Raw genomic sequence first — 26,915 nt, forward strand, 5'->3', positions numbered from 1 at the left:
TTCTTTGATAGTTCAGGTTTGAAACACTCTTTTTCTAGAAACTGCAAGTGGATACTTGCAGCTCTCTGAGGATTTCGTTGGAAACGGGATAAACCGCACGGAACTGAACAGAAGCATTCTCAGAACTTTCTTCGTGATGTTTGCATTCAACTCACAGTGTTGAACCTTTCTTTGATAGTTCAGGTTTGAAACACTCTTTTTGTAGAAACTGCAAGTGGATAACTGCACCTCTTTGAGGCCTATGATAGTAAAGGGAATAGCTTCATATAAAAACTGGAGGGAAGCATTCTCAGAAAATACTTTGTGATGATTGAGTTTAACTCACAGAGCTGAACATTCCTTTGGATGGAGCAGGTTTGAAACACACTTTTTGGAGAATCTGCAAGTGGATATTTGGAGCTCTCTGAGGATTTCGTTGGAAACGGGATACCTGCACCTAACTAAACAGAAGCATTCTCAGAAACTCCTTTGTGATGTTTGCATTCAAATCCCAGAGTTGAACCTTCCGTTGATAGTTCAGGTTTGAAACACTCTTTTTGTAGGATCTGCAAGTGGATATTTGGACCACTCTGTGGCCTTCGTTTGAAACGGGTATATCTTCACAGAAAATCTTGACAGAAGCCTTCTCAGGAACTTCGCTGTGATGAACGCATTCAACTCACAGAGTTGAACACTCCTATGGATAGAGCAGGTTTGAAACTCTCTTTTTGTGGAATCTGCAAGTGGATAGGACCAATGTGAAGACTTCTTCGCAAATGGGTATATCTTCACATAAAAACTAAACAGAAGCATTCTCTGAAACTTCTCTGTGATGTTTGTGTTCAACTCACAGAGTTTCACATTGCTTTTCATAGAGCAGTTCTGAAACATTCTTTTCGTAGTGTCTGCAAGTGGACATTTGGAGAGCTCTCAGGCCTGTGGTGGAAAACGAATTATCGTCACCTAAAAACTAGAGAGAAGCATTGTCAGAAACTTCTTTGTGATGATTGCATTCAACTCACAGAGCTGAAGGTTCCCTTTCTAACAGCAGTTTCCAAACACTCTTTCTGTGGAATCTGCAAGTGGATATTTGGACCTCTCTGAGGATTTCGTTGGAAACGGGATAAACCGCACAGAACTGAACAGAAGCATTCTCAGAACATCCTTCGTGATGCTGCATTCAACTCACAGTGTTGAAACTTTCTTTGATAGTTCAGGTTTGAAACACTGTTTTTGTAGAAACTGCAAGTGGATAACTGCACCTCTTTGAGGCCTATGATAGTAAAGAGTATAGCTTCATATAAAAACTAGAGGGAAGCATTCTCAGAAAATACTTTGTGATGATTGAGTTTAACTCACAGAGCTGAACATTCCTTTGGATGGAGCAGGTTTGAAACACACTTTTTGGAGAATCTGCAAGTGGATATTTGGACCTCTCTGAGGATTTCGTTGGAAACGGGATACCTGCACCTAACTAAACAGAAGCATTCTCAGAAACTCCTTTGTGATGTTTGCATTCAAATCCCAGAGTTGAACCTTCCGTTGATAGTTCAGGTTTGAAACACTCTTTTTGTGGGATCTGCAAGTGGATATTTGGACCACTCTGTGGCCTTCGTTTGAAACGGGTATATCTTCACAGAAAATCTAGACAGAAGCCTTCTCAGAAACTTCGCTGTGATGAACGCATTCAACTCACAGAGTTGAACACTCCTATGGATAGAGCAGTTTTGAAACTCTCTTTTTGTGGAATCTGCAAGTGGATAGGACCAATGTGAAGACTTCTTCGCAAATGGGTATATCTTCACATAAAAACTAAACAGAAGCATTCTCTGAAACTTCTCTGTGATGTTTGTGTTCAACTCACAGAGTTTCACATTGCTTTTCATAGAGCAGCTCTGAAACATTCGTTTCGTAGTGTTTGCAAGTGGACATTTGGAGAGCTCTCAGGCCTGTGGTGGAAAACGAATTATCGTAACCTAAAAACTAGAGAGAAGCATTGTCAGAAACTTCTTTGTGATGATTGCATTCAACTCACAGAGCTGAAGGTTCCCTTTCTAACAGCAGTTTCCAAACACTCTTTCTGTGGAATCTGCAAGTGGATATTTGGACCTCTCTGAGGATTTCGTTGGAAAGGGGATAAACCGCACAGAACTAAACAGAAGCATTCTCTGAACTTTCTTCCTGATGTTTGCATTCAACTCACAGTGTTGAACCTTTCTTTGATAGTTCAGGTTTGAAACACTCTTTTTCTAGAAACTGCAAGTGGATACTTTCACCTCTCTGAGGATTTCGTTGGAAATGGGATAAACCGCACAGAACTGAACAGAAGCATTCTCAGAACTTTCTTCGTGATGTTTGCATTCAACTCACAGTGTTGAACCTTTCTTTGATAGTTTCGTTGGAAACGGGATAAACCGCACAGAACTGAACAGAAGCATTCTCAGAACATCCTTCGTGATGCTGCATTCAACTCACAGTGTTGAAACTTTCTTTGATAGTTCAGGTTTGAAACACTCTTTTTGTAGAAACTGCAAGTGGATAACTGCACCTCTTTGAGGCCTATGATAGTAAAGAGTATAGCTTCATATAAAAACTAGAGGGAAGCATTCTCGGAAAATACTTTGTGATGATTGAGTTTAACTCACAGAGCTGAACATTCCTTTGCATGGAGCAGGTTTGAAACACACATTTTGGAGAATCTGCAAGTGGATATTTGGACCTCTCTGAGGATTTCGTTGGAAACGGGATAACTGCACCTAAATAAACAGAAGCATTCTCAGAAACTTCTTTGTGATGTTTGCATTCAAATCCCAGAGTTGAACCTTCCGATGATAGTTCAGGTTTGAAACACTCTTTTTGTAGGATCTGCAAGTGGATATTTGGACCACTCTGTGGCCTTCGTTTGAAACGGGTATATCTTCACATAAAATCTAGACAGAAGCCTTCTCAGAAACTTCGCTGTGATGAACGCATTCAACTCACAGAGTTGAACACTCCTATGGATAGAGCAGTTTTGAAACTCTCTTTTTGTGGAATCTGCAGGTGGATAGGACCAATGTGAAGACTTCTTCGCAAATGTGTATATCTTCACATAAAAACTAAACAGAAGCATTCTCTGAAACTTCTCTGTGATGTTTGTGTTCAACTCACAGAGTTTCACATTGCTTTTCATAGAGCAGCTCTGAAACATTCTTTTCATAGTGTCTGCAAGTGGACATTTGGAGAGCTCTCAGGCCTGTGGTGGAAAACGAATTATCGTCACCTAAAAACTAGAGAGAAGCATTGTCAGAAACTTCTTTGTGATGATTGCATTCAACTCACAGAGCTGAAGGTTCCCTTTCTAACAGCAGTTTCCAAACACTCTTTCTGTGGAATCTGCAAGTGGATATTTGGACCTCTCTGAGGATTTCGTTGGAAACGGGATAAACCGCACAGAACTAAACAGAAGCATTCTCAGAACTTTCTTCCTGATGTTTGCATTCAACTCACAGTGTTGAACCTTTCTTTGGTAGTTCAGGTTTGAAACACTCTTTTTCTAGAAACTGCAAGTGGATACTTGCACCTCTCTGAGGATTTCGTTGGAAACGGGATAAACCACACAAAACTGAACAGAAGCATTCTCAGAACTTTCTTCCTGATGTTTGCATTCAACTCACAGTGTTGAACCTTTCTTTGGTAATTCAGGTTTGAAACACTCTTTTTCTAGAAACTGCAAGTGGATACTTGCAGCTCTCTGAGGATTTCGTTGGAAACGGGATAAACCGCACAGAACTGAACAGAAGCATTCTCAGAACTTTCTTCGTGATGTTTGCATTCAACTCACAGTGTTGAACCTTTCTTTGATAGTTCAGGTTTGAAACACTCTTTTTGTAGAAACTGCAAGTGGATAACTGCACCTCTTTGAGGCCTATGATAGTAAAGGGAATAGCTTCATATAAAAACTGGAGGGAAGCATTCTCAGAAAATACTTTGTGATGATTGAGTTTAACTCACAGAGCTGAACATTCCTTTGGATGGAGCAGGTTTGAAACACACTTTTTGGAGAATCTGCAAGTGGATATTTGGACCTCTCTGAGGATTTCGTTGGAAACGGGATACCTGCACCTAACTAAACAGAAGCATTCTCAGAAACTCCTTTGTGATGTTTGCATTCAAATCCCAGAGTTGAACCTTCCGATGATAGTTCAGGTTTGAAACACTCTTTTTGTAGGATCTGCAAGTGGATATTTGGACCACTCTGTGGCCTTCTTTTGAAACGGGTATATCTTCACAGAAAATCTAGACAGAAGCTTTCTCAGGAACTTCCCTGTGATGAACGCATTCAACTCACAGAGTTGAACACTCCTATGGATAGAGCAGTTTTGAAACTCTCTTTTTGTGGAATCTGCAAGTGGATAGGACCAATGTGAAGGCTTCTTCACAAATGGGTATATCTTCACATAAAAACTAAACAGAAGCATTCTCTGAAACTTCTCTGTGATGTTTGTGTTCAACTCACAGAGTTTCACATTGCTTTTCATAGAGCAGTTCTGAAACATTCTTTTCGTAGTGTCTGCAAGTGGACATTTGGAGAGCTCTCAGGCCTGTGGTGGAAAACGAATTATCGTCACCTAAAAACTAGAGAGAAGCATTGTCAGAAACTTCTTTGTGATGATTGCATTCAACTCACAGAGCTGAAAGTTCCCTTTCTAACAGCAGTTTCCAAACACTCTTTCTGTGGAATCTGCAAGTGGATATTTGGACCTCTCTGAGGATTTCGTTGGAAACGGGATAAACCGCACAGAACTGAACAGAAGCATTCTCAGAACATCCTTCGTGATGCTGCATTCAACTCACAGTGTTGAAACTTTCTTTGATAGTTCAGGTTTGAAACACTCTTTTTCTTGAAACTGCAAGTGGATTCTTGCACCTCTCTGAGGATTTCCTTGGAAACGGGATAAACCGCACAGAACTGAACAGAAGCATTCTCAGAACTTTCTTCGTGATGTTTGCATTCAACTCACAGTGTTGAACCTTTCTTTGATAGTTCAGGTTTGAAACACTCTTTTTGTAGAAACTGCAAGTGGATAACTGCACCTCTTTGAGGCCTATGATAGTAAAGGGAATAGCTTCATATAAAAACTGGAGGGAAGCATTCTCAGAAAATACTTTGTGATGATTGTGTTTCACTCACAGAGCTGAACATTCCTTTGGATGGAGCAGGTTTGAAACACACTTTTTGGAGAATCTGCAAGTGGATATTTGGACCTCTCTGAGGATTTCGTTGGAAACGGGATACCTGCACCTAACTAAACAGAAGCATTCTCAGAAACTCCTTTGTGATGTTTGCATTCAAATCCCAGAGTTGAACCTTCCGTTGATAGTTCATGTTTGAAACACTCTTTTTGTAGGATCTGCAAGTGGATATTTGGACCACTCTGTGGCCTTCGTTTGAAACGGGTATATCTTCACATAAAATCTAGACAGAAGCCTTCTCAGGAACTTCGCTGTGATGAACGCATTCAACTCACAGAGTTGAACACTCCTATGGATAGAGCAGTTTTGAAACTCTCTTTTTGTGGAATCTGCAAGTGGATAGGACCAATGTGAAGACTTCTTCGCAAATGGGTATATCTTCACATAAAAACTAAACAGAAGCATTCTCTGAAACTTCTCTGTGATGTTTGTGTTCAACTCACAGAGTTTCACATTGCTTTTCATAGAGCAGTTCTGAAACATTCTTTTCGTAGTGTCTGCAAGTGGACATTTGGAGAGCTCTCAGGCCTGTGGTGGAAAACGAATTATCGTCACCTAAAAACTAGAGAGAAGCATTGTCAGAAACTTCTTTGTGATGATTGCATTCAACTCACAGAGCTGAAGGTTCCCTTTCTAACAGCAGTTTCCAAACACTCTTTCTGTGGAATCTGCAAGTGGATATTTGGACCTCTCTGAGGATTTCGTTGGAAACGGGATAAACCGCACAGAACTGAACAGAAGCATTCTCAGAACATCCTTCGTGATGCTGCATTCAACTCACAGTGTTGAAACTTTCTTTGATAGTTCAGGTTTGAAACACTCTTTTTGTAGAAACTGCAAGTGGATAACTGCACCTCTTTGAGGCCTATGATAGTAAAGAGTATAGCTTCATATAAAAACTAGAGGGAAGCATTCTCAGAAAATACTTTGTGATGATTGAGTTTAACTCACAGAGCTGAACATTCCTTTGGATGGAGCTGGTTTGAAACACACATTTTGGAGAATCTGCAAGTGGATATTTGGACCTCTCTGAGGATTTCGTTGGAAACGGGATAACAGCACCTAAATAAACAGAAGCATTCTCAGAAACTTCTTTGTGATGTTTGCATTCAAACCCCAGAGTTGAACCTTCCGTTGATAGTTCAGGTTTGAAACACTCTTTTTGTAGGATCTGCAAGTGGGTATTTGGACCACTCTGTGGCCTTCGTTTGAAACGGGTATATCTTCACAGAAAATCTAGACAGAAGCCTTCTCAGAAACTTCGCTGTGATGAACGCATTCAACTCACAGAGTTGAACACTCCTATGGATAGAGCAGTTTTGAAACTCTCTTTTTGTGGAATCTGCAAGTGGATAGGACCAATGTGAAGACTTCTTCGCAAATGGGTATATCTTCACATAAAAACTAAACAGAAGCATTCTCTGAATCTTCTCTGTGATGTTTGTGTTCAACTCACAGAGTTTCACATTGCTTTTCATAGAGAAGCTCTGAAACATTCTTTTCATAGTGTCTGCAACTGGACATTTGGAGAGCTCTCAGGCCTGTGGTGGAAAACGAATTATCGTCACCTAAAAACTAGAGAGAAGCATTGTCAGAAACTTCTTTGTGATGATTGCATTCAACTCACAGAGCTGAAGGTTCCCTTTCTAACAGCAGTTTCCAAACACTCTTTCTGTGGAATCTGCAAGTGGATATTTGGACCTCTCTGAGGATTTCGTTGGAAACGGGATAAACCGCACAGAACTGAACAGAAGCATTCTCAGAACATCCTTCGTGATGTTTGCATTCAACTCACAGTGTTGAACCTTTCTTTGATAGTTCAGGTTTGAAACACTCTTTTTCTAGAAACTGCAAGTGGATACTTGCACCTCTCTGAGGATTTCGTTGGAAACGGGATAAACCGCACAGAACTGAACAGAAGCATTCTCAGAACTTTCTTCGTGATGTTTGCATTCAACTCACAGTGTTGAACCTTTCTTTGATAGTTCAGGTTTGAAACACTCTTTTTGTAGAAACTGCAAGGGGATAACTGCACCTCTTTGAGGCCTATGATAGTAAAGGGAAAAGCTTCATATAAAAACTGGAGGGAAGCATTCTCAGAAAATACTTTGTGATGATTGAGTTTAACTCACAGAGCTGAACATTCCTTTGGATGGAGCAGGTTTGAAACACACTTTTTGGAGAATCTGCAAGTGGATATTTGGACCTCTCTGAGGATTTCGTTGGAAACGGGATACCTGCACCTAACTAAACAGAAGCATTCTCAGAAACTCCTTTGTGATGTTTGCATTCAAATCCCAGAGTTGAACCTTCCGATGATAGTTCAGGTTTGAAACACTCTTTTTGTAGGATCTGCAAGTGGATATTTGGACCACTCTGTGGCCTTCGTTTGAAACGGGTATATCTTCACAGAAAATCTAGACAGAAGCTTTCTCAGGAACTTCGCTGTGATGAACGCATTCAACTCACAGAGTTGAACACTCCTATGGATAGAGCAGTTTTGAAACTCTCTTTTTGTGGAATCTGCAAGTGGATAGGACCAATGTGAAGACTTCTTCGCAAATGGGTATATCTTCACATAAAAACTAAACAGAAGCATTCTCTGAAACTTCTCTGTGATGTTTGTGTTCAACTCACAGAGTTTCACATTGCTTTTCATAGAGCAGTTCTGAAACATTCTTTTCGTAGTGTCTGCAAGTGGACATTTGGAGAGCTCTCAGGCCTGTGGTGGAAAACGAATTATCGTCACCTAAAAACTAGAGAGAAGCATTGTCAGAAACTTCTTTGTGATGATTGCATTCAACTCACAGAGCTGAAGGTTCCCTTTCTAACAGCAGTTTCCAAACACTCTTTCTGTGGAATCTGCAAGTGGATATTTGGACCTCTCTGAGGATTTCGTTGGAAACGGGATAAACCGCACAGAACTGAACAGAAGCATTCTCAGAACATCCTTCGTGATGCTGCATTCAACACACAGTGTTGAATCTTTCTTTGATAGTTCAGGTTTGAAACACTCTTTTTGTAGAAAGTGCAAGTGGATAACTGCACCTCTTTGAGGCCTATGATAGTAAAGAGTATAGCTTCATATAAAAACTAGAGGGAAGCATTTTCAGAAAATACTTTGTGATGATTGAGTTTAACTCACAGAGCTGAACATTCCTTTGGATGGAGCAGGTTTGAAACACACATTTTGGAGAATCTGCAAGTGGATATTTGGACCTCTCTGAGGATTTCGTTGGAAACGGGATAACTGCACCTAAATAAACAGAAGCATTCTCAGAAACTTCTTTGTGATGTTTGCATTCAAATCCCAGAGTTGAACCTTCCGTTGATAGTTCAGGTTTGAAACACTCTTTTTGTAGGATCTGCAAGTGGATATTTGGACCACTCTGTGGCCTTCTTTTGAAACGGGTATATCTTCACAGAAAATCTAGACAGAAGCCTTCTCAGAAACTTCGCTGTGATGAACGCATTCAACTCACAGAGTTGAACACTCCTATGGATAGAGCAGTTTTGAAACTCTCCTTTTGTGGAATCTGCAAGTGGATTGGACCAATGTGAAGACTTCTTCGCAAATGGGTATATCTTCACATAAAAACTAAACAGAAGCATTCTCTGAAACTTCTCTGTGATGTTTGTGTTCAACTCACAGAGTTTCACATTGCTTTTCATAGAGCAGCTCTGAAACATTCTTTTCGTAGTGTCTGCAACTGGACATTTGGAGAGCTCTCAGGCCTGTGGTGGAAAACGAATTATCGTCACCTAAAAACTAGAGAGAAGCATTGTCAGAAACTTCTTTGTGATGATTGCATTCAACTCACAGAGCTGAAGGTTCCCTTTCTAACAGCAGTTTCCAAACACTCTTTCTGTGGAATCTGCAAGTGGATATTTGGACCTCTCTGAGGATTTCGTTGGAAACGGGATAAACTGCACAGAACTAAGCAGAAGCATTCTCAGAACTTTCTTCCTGATGTTTGCATTCAACTCACAGTGTTGAACCTTTCTTTGATAGTTCAGGTTTGAAACACTCTTTTTCTAGAAACTGCAAGTGGATTCTTGCACCTCTCTGAGGATTTCCTTGGAAACGGGATAAACCGCACAGAACTGAACAGAAGCATTCTCAGAACTTTCTTCGTGATGTTTGCATTCAACTCACAGTGTTGAACCTTTCTTTGATAGTTCAGGTTTGAAACACTCTTTTTGTAGAAACTGCAAGTGGATAACTGCACCTCTTTGAGGCCTATGATAGTAAAGGGAATAGCTTCATATAAAAACTGGAGGGAAGCATTCTCAGAAAATACTTTGTGATGATTGAGTTTAACTCACAGAGCTGAACATTCCTTTGGATGGAGCAGGTTTGAAACACACTTTTTGGAGAATCTGCAAGTGGATATTTGGACCTCTCTGAGGATTTCGTTGGAAACGGGATACCTGCACCTAACTAAACAGAAGCATTCTCAGGAACTCCTTTGTGATGTTTGCATTCAAATCCCAGAGTTGAACCTTCCGTTGATAGTTCAGGTTTGAAACACTCTTTTTGTAGGATCTGCAAGTGGATATTTGGACCACTCTGTGGCCTTCGTTTGAAACGGGTATATCTTCACATAAAATCTAGACAGAAGCCTTCTCAGGAACTTCGCTGTGATGAACGCATTCAACTCACAGAGTTGAACACTCCTATGGATAGAGCAGTTTTGAAACTCTCTTTTTGTGGAATCTGCAAGTGGATAGGACCAATGTGAAGACTTCTTCGCAAATGGGTATATCTTCACATAAAAACTAAACAGAAGCATTCTCTGAAACTTCTCTGTGATGTTTGTGTTCAACTCACAGAGTTTCACATTGCTTTTCACAGAGCAGTTCTGAAACATTCTTTTCGTAGTGTCTGCAAGTGGACATTTGGAGAGCTCTCAGGCCTGTGGTGGAAAACGAATTATCGTCACCTAAAAACTAGAGAGAAGCATTGTCAGAAACTTCTTTGTGATGATTGCATTCAACACACAGAGCTGAAGGTTCCCTTTCTAACAGCAGTTTCCAAACACTCTTTCTGTGGAATCTGCAAGTGGATATTTGGACCTCTCTGAGGATTTCGTTGGAAACGGGATAAACCGCACAGAACTGAACAGAAGCATTCTCAGAACATCCTTCGTGATGCTGCATTCAACTCACAGTGTTGAAACTTTCTTTGATAGTTCAGGTTTGAAACACTCTTTTTGTAGAAAGTGCAAGTGGATAACTGCACCTCTTTGAGGCCTATGATAGTAAAGAGTATAGCTTCATATAAAAACTAGAGGGAAGCATTCTCAGAAAATACTTTGTGATGATTGAGTTTAACTCACAGAGCTGAACATTCCTTTGGATGGAGCAGGTTTGAAACACACATTTTGGAGAATCTGCAAGTGGATATTTGGACCTCTCTGAGGATTTCGTTGGAAACGGGATACCTGCACCTAACTAAACAGAAGCATTCTCAGTAACCCCTTTGTGATGTTTGCATTCAAATCCCAGAGTTGAAACTTCCGTTGATAGTTCAGGTTTGAAACACTCTTTTTGTAGGATCTGCAAGTGGATATTTGGACCACTCTGTGGCCTTCGTTTGAAACGTGTATATCTTCACAGAAAATCTAGACAGAAGCCTTCTCAGGAACTTCGCTGTGATGAACGCATTCAACTCACAGAGTTGAACACTCCTATGGATAGAGCAGTTTTGAAACTCTCTTTTTGTGGAATCTGCAAGTGGATAGGACCAATGTGAAGACTTCTTCGCAAATGGGTATATCTTCACATAAAAACTAAACAGAAGCATTCTCTGAAACTTCTCTGTGATGTTTGTGTTCAACTCACAGAGTTTCACATTGCTTTTCATAGAGCAGCTCTGAAACATTCTTTTTGTAGTGTCTGCAAGTGGACATTTGGAGAGCTCTCAGGCCTGTGGTGGAAAACGAATTATCGTCACCTAAAAACTAGAGAGAAGCATTGTCAGAAACTTCTTTGTGATGATTGCACTCAACTCACAGAGCTGAAGGTTCCCTTTCTAATAGCAGTTTCCAAACACTCTTTCTGTGGAATCTGCAAGTGGATATTTGGACCTCTCTGAGGATTTCGTTGGAAACGTGATAAAGTGCACAGAACTAAACAGAAGCATTCTCAGAGCATTCTTCCTGATGTTTTCATTCAACTCACAGTGTTGAACCTTTCTTTGATAGTTCAGGTTTGAAACACTCTTTTTCTAGAAACTGCAAGTGGATACTTGCACCTCTCTGAGGATTTCGTTGGAAACGGGATGAACCGCACAGAACTGAACAGAAGCATTCTCAGAACTTTCTTCGTGATGTTTGCATTCAACTCACAGTGTTGAACCTTTCTTTGATAGTTCAGGTTTGAAACACTCTTTTTGTAGAAACTGCAAGTGGATAACTGCACCTCTTTGAGGCCTATGATAGTAAAGGGAATAGCTTCATATAAAAACTGGAGGGAAGCATTCTCAGAAAATACTTTGTGATGATTGAGTTTAACTCACAGAGCTGAACATTCCTTTGGATGGAGCAGGTTTGAAACACACTTTTTGGAGAATCTGCAAGTGGATATTTGGACCTCTCTGAGGATTTCGTTGGAAACGGGATACCTGCACCTAACTAAACAGAAGCATTCTCAGAAACTCCTTTGTGATGTTTGCATTCAAATCCCAGAGTTGAACCTTCCGATGATAGTTCAGGTTTGAAACACTCTTTTTGTAGGATCTGCAAGTGGATATTTGGACCACTCTGTGGCCTTCGTTTGAAACGGGTATATCTTCACAGAAAATCTAGACAGAAGCTTTCTCAGGAACTTCCCTGTGATGAACGCATTCAACTCACAGAGTTGAACACTCCTATGGATAGAGCAGTTTTGAAACTCTCTTTTTGTGGAATCTGCAAGTGGATAGGACCAATGTGAAGACTTCTTCGCAAATGGGTATATCTTCACATAAAAACTAAACAGAAGCATTCTCTGAAACTTCTCTGTGATGTTTGTGTTCAACTCACAGAGTTTCACATTGCTTTTCATAGAGCAGTTCTGAAACATTCTTTTCGTAGTGTCTGCAAGTGGACATTTGGAGAGCTCTCAGGCCTGTGGTGGAAAACGAATTATCGTCACCTAAAAACTAGAGAGAAGCATTGTCAGAAACTTCTTTGTGATGATTGCATTCAACTCACAGAGCTGAAGGTTCCCTTTCTAACAGCAGTTTCCAAACACTCTTTCTGTGGAATCTGCAAGTGGATATTTGGACCTCTCTGAGGATTTCGTTGGAAACGGGATAAACCGCACAGAACTGAACAGAAGCATTCTCAGAACATCCTTCGTGATGCTGCATTCAACACACAGTGTTGAATCTTTCTTTGATAGTTCAGGTTTGAAACACTCTTTTTGTAGAAAGTGCAAGTGGATAACTGCACCTCTTTGAGGCCTATGATAGTAAAGAGTATAGCTTCATATAAAAACTAGAGGGAAGCATTTTCAGAAAATACTTTGTGATGATTGAGTTTAACTCACAGAGCTGAACATTCCTTTGGATGGAGCAGGTTTGAAACACACATTTTGGAGAATCTGCAAGTGGATATTTGGACCTCTCTGAGGATTTCGTTGGAAACGGGATAACTGCACCTAAATAAACAGAAGCATTCTCAGAAACTTCTTTGTGATGTTTGCATTCAAATCCCAGAGTTGAACCTTCCGTTGATAGTTCAGGTTTGAAACACTCTTTTTGTAGGATCTGCAAGTGGATATTTGGACCACTCTGTGGCCTTCTTTTGAAACGGGTATATCTTCACAGAAAATCTAGACAGAAGCCTTCTCAGAAACTTCGCTGTGATGAACGCATTCAACTCACAGAGTTGAACACTCCTATGGATAGAGCAGTTTTGAAACTCTCCTTTTGTGGAATCTGCAAGTGGATTGGACCAATGTGAAGACTTCTTCGCAAATGGGTATATCTTCACATAAAAACTAAACAGAAGCATTCTCTGAAACTTCTCTGTGATGTTTGTGTTCAACTCACAGAGTTTCACATTGCTTTTCATAGAGCAGCTCTGAAACATTCTTTTCGTAGTGTCTGCAACTGGACATTTGGAGAGCTCTCAGGCCTGTGGTGGAAAACGAATTATCGTCACCTAAAAACTAGAGAGAAGCATTGTCAGAAACTTCTTTGTGATGATTGCATTCAACTCACAGAGCTGAAGGTTCCCTTTCTAACAGCAGTTTCCAAACACTCTTTCTGTGGAATCTGCAAGTGGATATTTGGACCTCTCTGAGGATTTCGTTGGAAACGGGATAAACTGCACAGAACTAAGCAGAAGCATTCTCAGAACTTTCTTCCTGATGTTTGCATTCAACTCACAGTGTTGAACCTTTCTTTGATAGTTCAGGTTTGAAACACTCTTTTTCTAGAAACTGCAAGTGGATTCTTGCACCTCTCTGAGGATTTCCTTGGAAACGGGATAAACCGCACAGAACTGAACAGAAGCATTCTCAGAACTTTCTTCGTGATGTTTGCATTCAACTCACAGTGTTGAACCTTTCTTTGATAGTTCAGGTTTGAAACACTCTTTTTGTAGAAACTGCAAGTGGATAACTGCACCTCTTTGAGGCCTATGATAGTAAAGGGAATAGCTTCATATAAAAACTGGAGGGAAGCATTCTCAGAAAATACTTTGTGATGATTGAGTTTAACTCACAGAGCTGAACATTCCTTTGGATGGAGCAGGTTTGAAACACACTTTTTGGAGAATCTGCAAGTGGATATTTGGACCTCTCTGAGGATTTCGTTGGAAACGGGATACCTGCACCTAACTAAACAGAAGCATTCTCAGGAACTCCTTTGTGATGTTTGCATTCAAATCCCAGAGTTGAACCTTCCGTTGATAGTTCAGGTTTGAAACACTCTTTTTGTAGGATCTGCAAGTGGATATTTGGACCACTCTGTGGCCTTCGTTTGAAACGGGTATATCTTCACATAAAATCTAGACAGAAGCCTTCTCAGGAACTTCGCTGTGATGAACGCATTCAACTCACAGAGTTGAACACTCCTATGGATAGAGCAGTTTTGAAACTCTCTTTTTGTGGAATCTGCAAGTGGATAGGACCAATGTGAAGACTTCTTCGCAAATGGGTATATCTTCACATAAAAACTAAACAGAAGCATTCTCTGAAACTTCTCTGTGATGTTTGTGTTCAACTCACAGAGTTTCACATTGCTTTTCACAGAGCAGTTCTGAAACATTCTTTTCGTAGTGTCTGCAAGTGGACATTTGGAGAGCTCTCAGGCCTGTGGTGGAAAACGAATTATCGTCACCTAAAAACTAGAGAGAAGCATTGTCAGAAACTTCTTTGTGATGATTGCATTCAACTCACAGAGCTGAAGGTTCCCTTTCTAACAGCAGTTTCCAAACACTCTTTCTGTGGAATCTGCAAGTGGATATTTGGACCTCTCTGAGGATTTCGTTGGAAACGGGATAAACCGCACAGAACTGAACAGAAGCATTCTCAGAACATCCTTCGTGATGCTGCATTCAACACACAGTGTTGAATCTTTCTTTGATAGTTCAGGTTTGAAACACTCTTTTTGTAGAAAGTGCAAGTGGATAACTGCACCTCTTTGAGGCCTATGATAGTAAAGAGTATAGCTTCATATAAAAACTAGAGGGAAGCATTTTCAGAAAATACTTTGTGATGATTGAGTTTAACTCACAGAGCTGAACATTCCTTTGGATGGAGCAGGTTTGAAACACACATTTTGGAGAATCTGCAAGTGGATATTTGGACCTCTCTGAGGATTTCGTTGGAAACGGGATACCTGCACCTAACTAAACAGAAGCATTCTCAGTAACCCCTTTGTGATGTTTGCATTCAAATCCCAGAGTTGAAACTTCCGTTGATAGTTCAGGTTTGAAACACTCTTTTTGTAGGATCTGCAAGTGGATATTTGGACCACTCTGTGGCCTTCGTTTGAAACGTGTATATCTTCACAGAAAATCTAGACAGAAGCCTTCTCAGGAACTTCGCTGTGATGAACGCATTCAACTCACAGAGTTGAACACTCCTATGGATAGAGCAGTTTTGAAACTCTCTTTTTGTGGAATCTGCAAGTGGATAGGACCAATGTGAAGACTTCTTCGCAAATGGGTATATCTTCACATAAAAACTAAACAGAAGCATTCTCTGAAACTTCTCTGTGATGTTTGTGTTCAACTCACAGAGTTTCACATTGCTTTTCATAGAGCAGCTCTGAAACATTCTTTTTGTAGTGTCTGCAAGTGGACATTTGGAGAGCTCTCAGGCCTGTGGTGGAAAACGAATTATCGTCACCTAAAAACTAGAGAGAAGCATTGTCAGAAACTTCTTTGTGATGATTGCACTCAACTCACAGAGCTGAAGGTTCCCTTTCTAATAGCAGTTTCCAAACACTCTTTCTGTGGAATCTGCAAGTGGATATTTGGACCTCTCTGAGGATTTCGTTGGAAACGTGATAAAGTGCACAGAACTAAACAGAAGCATTCTCAGAGCATTCTTCCTGATGTTTTCATTCAACTCACAGTGTTGAACCTTTCTTTGATAGTTCAGGTTTGAAACACTCTTTTTCTAGAAACTGCAAGTGGATACTTGCACCTCTCTGAGGATTTCGTTGGAAACGGGATGAACCGCACAGAACTGAACAGAAGCATTCTCAGAACTTTCTTCGTGATGTTTGCATTCAACTCACAGTGTTGAACCTTTCTTTGATAGTTCAGGTTTGAAACACTCTTTTTGTAGAAACTGCAAGTGGATAACTGCACCTCTTTGAGGCCTATGATAGTAAAGGGAATAGCTTCATATAAAAACTGGAGGGAAGCATTCTCAGAAAATACTTTGTGATGATTGAGTTTAACTCACAGAGCTGAACATTCCTTTGGATGGAGCAGGTTTGAAACACACTTTTTGGAGAATCTGCAAGTGGATATTTGGACCTCTCTGAGGATTTCGTTGGAAACGGGATACCTGCACCTAACTAAACAGAAGCATTCTCAGAAACTCCTTTGTGATGTTTGCATTCAAATCCCAGAGTTGAACCTTCCGATGATAGTTCAGGTTTGAAACACTCTTTTTGTAGGATCTGCAAGTGGATATTTGGACCACTCTGTGGCCTTCGTTTGAAACGGGTATATCTTCACAGAAAATCTAGACAGAAGCTTTCTCAGGAACTTCCCTGTGATGAACGCATTCAACTCACAGAGTTGAACACTCCTATGGATAGAGCAGTTTTGAAACTCTCTTTTTGTGGAATCTGCAAGTGGATAGGACCAATGTGAAGACTTCTTCGCAAATGGGTATATCTTCACATAAAAACTAAACAGAAGCATTCTCTGAAACTTCTCTGTGATGTTTGTGTTCAACTCACAGAGTTTCACATTGCTTTTCATAGAGCAGTTCTGAAACATTCTTTTCGTAGTGTCTGCAAGTGGACATTTGGAGAGCTCTCAGGCCTGTGGTGGAAAACGAATTATCGTCACCTAAAAACTAGAGAGAAGCATTGTCAGAAACTTCTTTGTGATGATTGCATTCAACTCACAGAGCTGAAGGTTCCCTTTCTAACAGCAGTTTCCAAACACTCTTTCTGTGGAATCTGCAAGTGGATATTTGGACCTCTCTGAGGATTTCGTTGGAAACGGGATAAACCGCACAGAACTGAACAGAAGCATTCTCAGAACATCCTTCGTGAAGCTGCATTCAACTCACAGTGTTGAAACTTTCTTTGATAGTTCAGGTTTGAAACACTCTTTTTGTAGAAACTGCAAGTGGATAACTGCACCTCTTTGAGGCCTATGATAGTAAAGAGTATAGCTTCATATAAAAACTAGAGGGAAGCATTCTCAGAAAATACTTTGTGATGATTGAGTTTAACTCACAGAGCTGAACATTCCTTTGGATGGAGCAGGTTTGAAACACACATTTTGGAGAATCTGCAAGTGGATATTTGGACCTCTCTGAGGATTTTGTTGGAAACGGGATAACTGCACCTAAATTAACAGAAGCATTCTCAGAAACTTCTTTGTGATGTTCGCATTCAAATCCCAGAGTTGAAACTTCCGTTGATAGTTCAGGTTTGAAACACTCTTTTTGTAGGATCTGCAAGTGGATATTTGGACCACTCTGTGGCCTTCGTTTGAAACGGGTATATCTTCACAGAAAATCTAGACAGAAGCCTTCTCAGAAACTTCGCTGTGATGAACGCATTCAACTCACAGAGTTGAACACTCCTATGGATAGAGCAGTTTTGAAACTCTCTTTTTGTGGAATCTGCAAGTGGATAGGACCAATGTGAAGACTTCTTCGCAAATGGGTATATCTTCACATAAAAACTAAACAGAAGCATTCTCTGAATCTTCTCTGTGATGTTTGTGTTCAACTCACAGAGTTTCACATTGCTTTTCATAGAGAAGCTCTGAAACATTCTTTTCGTAGTGTCTGCAACTGGACATTTGGAGAGCTCTCAGGCCTGTGGTGGAAAACGAATTATCGTCACCTAAAAACTAGAGAGAAGCATTGTCAGAAACTTCCTTGTGATGATTGCATTCAACTCACAGAGCTGAAGGTTCCCTTTCTAACAGCAGTTTCCAAACACTCTTTCTGTGGAATCTGCAAGTGGATATTTGGACCTCTCTGAGGATTTCGTTGGAAACGGGATAAAGTGCACAGAACTAAACAGAAGCATTCTCAGAACTTTCTTCCTGATGTTTGCATTCAACTCACAGTGTTGAACCTTTCTTTGATAGTTCAGGTTTGAAACACTCTTTTTCTAGAAACTGCAAGTGGATACTTGCACCTCTCTGAGGATTTCGTTGGAAACGGGATAAACCGCACAGAACTGAACAGAAGCATTCTCAGAACTTTCTTCGTGATGTTTGCATTCAACTCACAGTGTTGAACCTTTCTTTGATAGTTCAGGTTTGAAACACTCTTTTTGTAGAAACTGCAAGTGGATAACTGCACCTCTTTGAGGCCTATGATAGTAAAGGGAATAGCTTCATATAAAAACTGGAGGGAAGCATTCTCAGAAAATACTTTGTGATGATTGAGTTTAACTCACAGAGCTGAACATTCCTTTGGATGGAGCAGGTTTGAAACACACTTTTTGGAGAATCTGCAAGTGGATATTTGGACCTCTCTGAGGATTTCGTTGGAAACGGGATAAACCGCACAGAACTGAACAGAAGCATTCTCAGAACATCCTTCGTGATGCTGCATTCAACTCACAGTGTTGAAACTTTCTTTGATAGTTCAGGTTTGAAACACTCTTTTTGTAGAAACTGCAAGTGGATAACTGCACCTCTTTGAGGCCTATGATAGTAAAGAGTATAGGTTCATATAAAAAGTAGAGGGAAGCATTCTCAGAAAATACTTTGTGATGATTGAGTTTAACTCACAGAGCTGAACATTCCTTTGGATGGAGCAGGTTTGAAACACACATTTTGGAGAATCTGCAAGTGGATATTTGGACCTCTCTGAGGATTTCGTTGGAAACGGGATACCTGCACCTAAATAAACAGAAGCATTCCCAGAAACTTCTTTGTGATGTTTGCATTCAAATCCCAGAGTTGATCCTTCCGTTGATAGTTCAGGTTTGAAACACTCTTTTTGTAGGATCTGCAAGTGGATATTTGGACCACTCTGTGGCCATCGTTTGAAACGGGTATATCTTCACAGAAAATCTAGACAGAAGCCTTCTCAGAAACTTCGCTGTGATGAACGCATTCAACTCACAGAGTTGAACACTCCTATGGATAGAGCAGTTTTGAAACTCTCTTTTTGTGGAATCTGCAAGTGGATAGGACCAATGTGAAGACTTCTTCGCAAATGGGTATATCTTCACATAAAAACTAAACAGAAGCATTCTCTGAATCTTCTCTGTGATGTTTGTGTTCAACTCACAGAGTTTCACATGGCTTTTCATAGAGAAGCTCTGAAACATTCTTTTCATAGTGTCTGCAACTGGACATTTGGAGAGCTCTCAGGCCTGTGGTGGAAAACGAATTATCATCACCTAAAAACTAGAGAGAAGCATTGTCAGAAACTTCTTTGTGATGATTGCATTCAACTCACAGAGCTGAAGGTTCCCTTTCTAACAGCAGTTTCCAAACACTCTTTCTGTGGAATCTGCAAGTGGATATTTGGACCTCTCTGAGGATTTCGTTGGAAACGGGATAAAGTGCACAGAACTAAACAGAAGCATTCTCAGAACTTTCTTCCTGATGTTTGCATTCAACTCACAGTGTTGAACCTTTCTTTGATAGTTCAGGTTTGAAACACTCTTTTTCTAGAAACTACAAGTGGATACTTGCACCTCTCTGAGGATTTCCTTGGAAACGGGATAAACCGCACAGAACTGAACAGAAGCATTCTCAGAACATCCTTCGTGATGCTGCATTCAACTCACAGTGTTGAAACTTTCTTTGATAGTTCAGGTTTGAAACACTCTTTTTGTAGAAACTGCAAGTGGATAACTGCACCTCTTTGAGGCCTATGATAGTAAAGAGTATAGCTTCATATAAAAACTAGAGGGAAGCATTCTCAGAAAATACTTTGTGATGATTGAGTTTAACTCACAGAGCTGAACATTCCTTTGGATGGAGCAGGTTTGAAACACACTTTTTGGAGAATCTGCAAGTGGATATTTGGACCTCTCTGAGGATTTCGTTGGAAACGGGATACCTGCACCTAACTAAACAGAAGCATTCTCAGAAGCTCCTTTGTGATGTTCGCATTCAAATCCCAGAGTTGAACCTTCCGATGATAGTTCAGGTTTGAAACACTCTTTTTGTAGGATCTGCAAGTGGATATTTGGACCACTCTGTGGCCTTCGTTTGAAACGGGTATATCTTCACAGAAAATCTAGACAGAAGTTTTCTCAGGAACTTCCCTGTGATGAACGCATTCAACTCACAGAGTTGAACACTCCTATGGATAGAGCAGTTTTGAAACTCTCTTTTTGTGGAATCTGCAAGTGGATAGGACCAATGTGAAGACTTCTTCGCAAATGGGTATATCTTCACATAAAAACTAAACAGAAGCATTCTCTGAAACTTCTCTGTGATGTTTGTGTTCAACTCACAGAGTTTCACATTGCTTTTCATAGAGCAGTTCTGAAACATTCTTTTCGTAGTGTCTGCAAGTGGACATTTGGAGAGCTCTCAGGCCTGTGGTGGAAAACGAATTATCGTCACCTAAAAACTAGAGAGAAGCATTGTCAGAAACTTCTTTGTGATGATTGCATTCAACTCAGAGAGCTGAAGGTTCCCTTTCTAACAGCAGTTTCCAAACACTCTTTCTGTGGAATCTGCAAGTGGATATTTGGACCTCTCTGAGGATTTCGTTGGAAACGGGATAAACCGCACAGAACTAAACAGAAGCATTCTCAGAACTTTCTTCCTGATGTTTGCATTCAACTCACAGTGTTGAACCTTTCTTTGATAGTTCAGGTTTGAAACACTCTTTTTCTAGAAACTGCAAGTGGATACTTGCACCTCTCTGAGGATTTCGTTGGAAACGGGATAAACCGCACAGAACTGAACAGAAGCATTCTCAGAACTTTCTTCGTGATGTTTGCATTCAACTCACAGTGTTGAACCTTTCTTTGATAGTTCAGGTTTGAAACACTCTTTTTGTAGAAACTGCAAGTGGATAACTGCACCTCTTTGAGGCCTATGATAGTAAAGGGAATAGCTTCATATAAAAACTGGAGGGAAGCATTCTCAGAAAATACTTTGTGATGATTGAGTTTAACTCACAGAGCTGAACATTCCTTTGGATGGAGCAGGTTTGAAACACACTTTTTGGAGAATCTGCAAGTGGATATTTGGACCTCTCTGAGGATTTCGTTGGAAACGGGATAAACCGCACAGAACTGAACAGAAGCATTCTCAGAACATCCTTCGTGATGCTGCATTCAACTCACAGTGTTGAAACTTTCTTTGATAGTTCAGGTTTGAAACACTCTTTTTGTAGAAACTGCAAGTGGATAACTGCACCTCTTTGAGGCCTATGATAGTAAAGAGTATAGGTTCATATAAAAAGTAGAGGGAAGCATTCTCAGAAAATACTTTGTGATGATTGAGTTTAACTCACAGAGCTGAACATTCCTTTGGATGGAGCAGGTTTGAAACACACATTTTGGAGAATCTGCAAGTGGATATTTGGACCTCTCTGAGGATTTCGTTGGAAACGGGATACCTGCACCTAAATAAACAGAAGCATTCCCAGAAACTTCTTTGTGATGTTTGCATTCAAATCCCAGAGTTGATCCTTCCGTTGATAGTTCAGGTTTGAAACACTCTTTTTGTAGGATCTGCAAGTGGATATTTGGACCACTCTGTGGCCATCGTTTGAAACGGGTATATCTTCACAGAAAATCTAGACAGAAGCCTTCTCAGAAACTTCGCTGTGATGAACGCATTCAACTCACAGAGTTGAACACTCCTATGGATAGAGCAGTTTTGAAACTCTCTTTTTGTGGAATCTGCAAGTGGATAGGACCAATGTGAAGACTTCTTCGCAAATGGGTATATCTTCACATAAAAACTAAACAGAAGCATTCTCTGAATCTTCTCTGTGATGTTTGTGTTCAACTCACAGAGTTTCACATGGCTTTTCATAGAGAAGCTCTGAAACATTCTTTTCATAGTGTCTGCAACTGGACATTTGGAGAGCTCTCAGGCCTGTGGTGGAAAACGAATTATCATCACCTAAAAACTAGAGAGAAGCATTGTCAGAAACTTCTTTGTGATGATTGCATTCAACTCACAGAGCTGAAGGTTCCCTTTCTAACAGCAGTTTCCAAACACTCTTTCTGTGGAATCTGCAAGTGGATATTTGGACCTCTCTGAGGATTTCGTTGGAAACGGGATAAAGTGCACAGAACTAAACAGAAGCATTCTCAGAACTTTCTTCCTGATGTTTGCATTCAACTCACAGTGTTGAACCTTTCTTTGATAGTTCAGGTTTGAAACACTCTTTTTCTAGAAACTACAAGTGGATACTTGCACCTCTCTGAGGATTTCCTTGGAAACGGGATAAACCGCACAGAACTGAACAGAAGCATTCTCAGAACATCCTTCGTGATGCTGCATTCAACTCACAGTGTTGAAACTTTCTTTGATAGTTCAGGTTTGAAACACTCTTTTTGTAGAAACTGCAAGTGGATAACTGCACCTCTTTGAGGCCTATGATAGTAAAGAGTATAGCTTCATATAAAAACTAGAGGGAAGCATTCTCAGAAAATACTTTGTGATGATTGAGTTTAACTCACAGAGCTGAACATTCCTTTGGATGGAGCAGGTTTGAAACACACTTTTTGGAGAATCTGCAAGTGGATATTTGGACCTCTCTGAGGATTTCGTTGGAAACGGGATACCTGCACCTAACTAAACAGAAGCATTCTCAGAAGCTCCTTTGTGATGTTTGCATTCAAATCCCAGAGTTGAACCTTCCGATGATAGTTCAGGTTTGAAACACTCTTTTTGTAGGATCTGCAAGTGGATATTTGGACCACTCTGTGGCCTTCGTTTGAAACGGGTATATCTTCACAGAAAATCTAGACAGAAGTTTTCTCAGGAACTTCCCTGTGATGAACGCATTCAACTCACAGAGTTGAACACTCCTATGGATAGAGCAGTTTTGAAACTCTCTTTTTGTGGAATCTGCAAGTGGATAGGACCAATGTGAAGACTTCTTCGCAAATGGGTATATCTTCACATAAAAACTAAACAGAAGCATTCTCTGAAACTTCTCTGTGATGTTTGTGTTCAACTCACAGAGTTTCACATTGCTTTTCATAGAGCAGTTCTGAAACATTCTTTTCGTAGTGTCTGCAAGTGGACATTTGGAGAGCTCTCAGGCCTGTGGTGGAAAACGAATTATCGTCACCTAAAAACTAGAGAGAAGCATTGTCAGAAACTTCTTTGTGATGATTGCATTCAACTCAGAGAGCTGAAGGTTCCCTTTCTAACAGCAGTTTCCAAACACTCTTTCTGTGGAATCTGCAAGTGGATATTTGGACCTCTCTGAGGATTTCGTTGGAAACGGGATAAACCGCACAGAACTGAACAGAAGCATTCTCAGAACATCCTTCGTGATGTTTGCATTCAACTCACAGTGTTGAACCTTTCTTTGATAGTTCAGGTTTGAAACACTCTTTTTCTAGAAACTGCAAGTGGATACTTGCACCTCTCTGAGGATTTCGTTGGAAACGGGATAAACCGCACAGAACTGAACAGAAGCATTCTCAGAACTTTCTTCGTGATGTTTGCATTCAACTCACAGTGTTGAACCTTTCTTTGATAGTTCAGGTTTGAAACACTCTTTTTGTAGATACTGCAAGGGGATAACTGCACCTCTTTGAGGCCTATGATAGTAAAGGGAAAAGCTTCATATAAAAACTGGAGGGAAGCATTCTCAGAAAATACTTTGTGATGATTGAGTTTAACTCACAGATCTGAACATTCCTTTGGATGGAGCAGGTTTGAAACACACTTTTTGGAGAATCTGCAAGTGGATATTTGGACCTCTCTGAGGATTTCGTTGGAAACGGGATACCTGCACCTAACTAAACAGAAGCATTCTCAGAAACTCCTTTGTGATGTTTGCATTCAAATCCCAGAGTTGAACCTTCCGATGATAGTTCAGGTTTGAAACACTCTTTTTGTAGGATCTGCAAGTGGATATTTGGACCACTCTGTGGCCTTCGTTTGAAACGGGTATATCTTCACAGAAAATCTAGACAGAAGCTTTCTCAGGAACTTCGCTGTGATGAACGCATTCAACTCACAGAGTTGAACACTCCTATGGATAGAGCAGTTTTGAAACTCTCTTTTTGTGGAATCTGCAAGTGGATAGGACCAATGTGAAGACTTCTTCGGAAATGGGTATATCTTCACATAAAAACTAAACAGAAGCATTCTCTGAAACTTCTCTGTGATGTTTGTGTTCAACTCACAGAGTTTCACATTGCTTTTCATAGAGCAGTTCTGAAACATTCTTTTCGTAGTGTCTGCAAGTGGACATTTGGAGAGCTCTCAGGCCTGTGGTGGAAAACGAATTATCGTCACCTAAAAACTAGAGAGAAGCATTGTCAGAAACTTCTTTGTGATGATTGCATTCAACTCACAGAGCTGAAGGTTCCCTTTCTAACAGCAGTTTCCAAACACTCTTTCTGTGGAATCTGCAAGTGGATATTTGGACCTCTCTGAGGATTTCGTTGGAAACGGGATAAACCGCACAGAACTGAACAGAAGCATTCTCAGAACATCCTTCGTGATGCTGCATTCAACACACAGTGTTGAATCTTTCTTTGATAGTTCAGGTTTGAAACACTCTTTTTGTAGAAAGTGCAAGTGGATAACTGCACCTCTTTGAGGCCTATGATAGTAAAGAGTATAGCTTCATATAAAAACTAGAGGGAAGCATTTTCAGAAAATACTTTGTGATGATTGAGTTTAACTCACAGAGCTGAACATTCCTTTGGATGGAGCAGGTTTGAAACACACATTTTGGAGAATCTGCAAGTGGATATTTGGACCTCTCTGAGGATTTCGTTGGAAACGGGATAACTGCACCTAAATAAACAGAAGCATTCTCAGAAACTTCTTTGTGATGTTTGCATTCAAATCCCAGAGTTGAACCTTCCGTTGATAGTTCAGGTTTGAAACACTCTTTTTGTAGGATCTGCAAGTGGATATTTGGACCACTCTGTGGCCTTCGTTTGAAACGGGTATATCTTCACAGAAAATCTAGACAGAAGCCTTCTCAGAAACTTCGCTGTGATGAACGCATTCAACTCACAGAGTTGAACACTCCTATGGATAGAGCAGTTTTGAAACTCTCCTTTTGTGGAATCTGCAAGTGGATTGGACCAATGTGAAGGCTTCTTCGCAAATGGGTATATCTTCACATAAAAACTAAACAGAAGCATTCTCTGAAACTTCTCTGTGATGTTTGTGTTCAACTCACAGAGTTTCACATTGCTTTTCATAGAGCAGCTCTGAAACATTCTTTTCGTAGTGTCTGCAACTGGACATTTGGAGAGCTCTCAGGCCTGTGGTGGAAAACGAATTATCGTCACCTAAAAACTAGAGAGAAGCATTGTCAGAAACTTCTTTGTGATGATTGCATTCAACTCACAGAGCTGAAGGTTCCCTTTCTAACAGCAGTTTCCAAACACTCTTTCTGTGGAATCTGCAAGTGGATATTTGGACCTCTCTGAGGATTTCGTTGGAAACGGGATAAACTGCACAGAACTAAGCAGAAGCATTCTCAGAACTTTCTTCCTGATGTTTGCATTCAACTCACAGTGTTGAACCTTTCTTTGATAGTTCAGGTTTGAAACACTCTTTTTCTAGAAACTGCAAGTGGATTCTTGCACCTCTCTGAGGATTTCCTTGGAAACGGGATAAACCGCACAGAACTGAACAGAAGCATTCTCAGAACTTTCTTCGTGATGTTTGCATTCAACTCACAGTGTTGAACCTTTCTTTGATAGTTCAGGTTTGAAACACTCTTTTTGTAGAAACTGCAAGTGGATAACTGCACCTCTTTGAGGCCTATGATAGTAAAGGGAATAGCTTCATATAAAAACTGGAGGGAAGCATTCTCAGAAAATACTTTGTGATGATTGAGTTTAACTCACAGAGCTGAACATTCCTTTGGATGGAGCAGGTTTGAAACACACATTTTGGAGAATCTGCAAGTGGATATTTGGACCTCTCTGAGGATTTCGTTGGAAACGGGATACCTGCACCTAACTAAACAGAAGCATTCTCAGAAACCCCTTTGTGATGTTTGCATTCAAATCCCAGAGTTGAAACTTCCGTTGATAGTTCAGGTTTGAAACACTCTTTTTGTAGGATCTGCAAGTGGATATTTGGACCACTCTGTGGCCTTCGTTTGAAACGTGTATATCTTCACAGAAAATCTAGACAGAAACCTTCTCAGGAACTTCGCTGTGATGAACGCATTCAACTCACAGAGTTGAACACTCCTATGGATAGAGCAGTTTTGAAACTCTCTTTTTGTGGAATCTGCAAGTGGATAGGACCAATGTGAAGACTTCTTCGCAAATGGGTATATCTTCACATAAAAACTAAACAGAAGCATTCTCTGAAACTTCTCTGTGATGTTTGTGTTCAACTCACAGAGTTTCACATTGCTTTTCATAGAGCAGTTCTGAAACATTCTTTTTGTAGTGTCTGCAAGTGGACATTTGGAGAGCTCTCAGGCCTGTGGTGGAAAACGAATTATCGTCACCTAAAAACTAGAGAGAAGCATTGTCAGAAACTTCTTTGTGATGATTGCATTCAACTCACAGAGCTGAAGGTTCCCTTTCTAACAGCAGTTTCCAAACACTCTTTCTGTGGAATCTGCAAGTGGATATTTGGACCTCTCTGAGGATTTCGTTGGAAACGGGATAAACCGCACAGAACTGAACAGAAGCATTCTCAGAACATCCTTCGTGATGCTGCATTCAACACACAGTGTTGAATCTTTCTTTGATAGTTCAGGTTTGAAACACTCTTTTTGTAGAAAGTGCAAGTGGATAACTGCACCTCTTTGAGGCCTATGATAGTAAAGAGTATAGCTTCATATAAAAACTAGAGGGAAGCATTTTCAGAAAATACTTTGTGATGATTGAGTTTAAC

This window comes from Pan troglodytes, chromosome 1, assembly GCF_028858775.2.
Source record: "Pan troglodytes isolate AG18354 chromosome 1, NHGRI_mPanTro3-v2.0_pri, whole genome shotgun sequence".
Lineage (NCBI taxonomy): Eukaryota > Metazoa > Chordata > Mammalia > Primates > Hominidae > Pan > Pan troglodytes.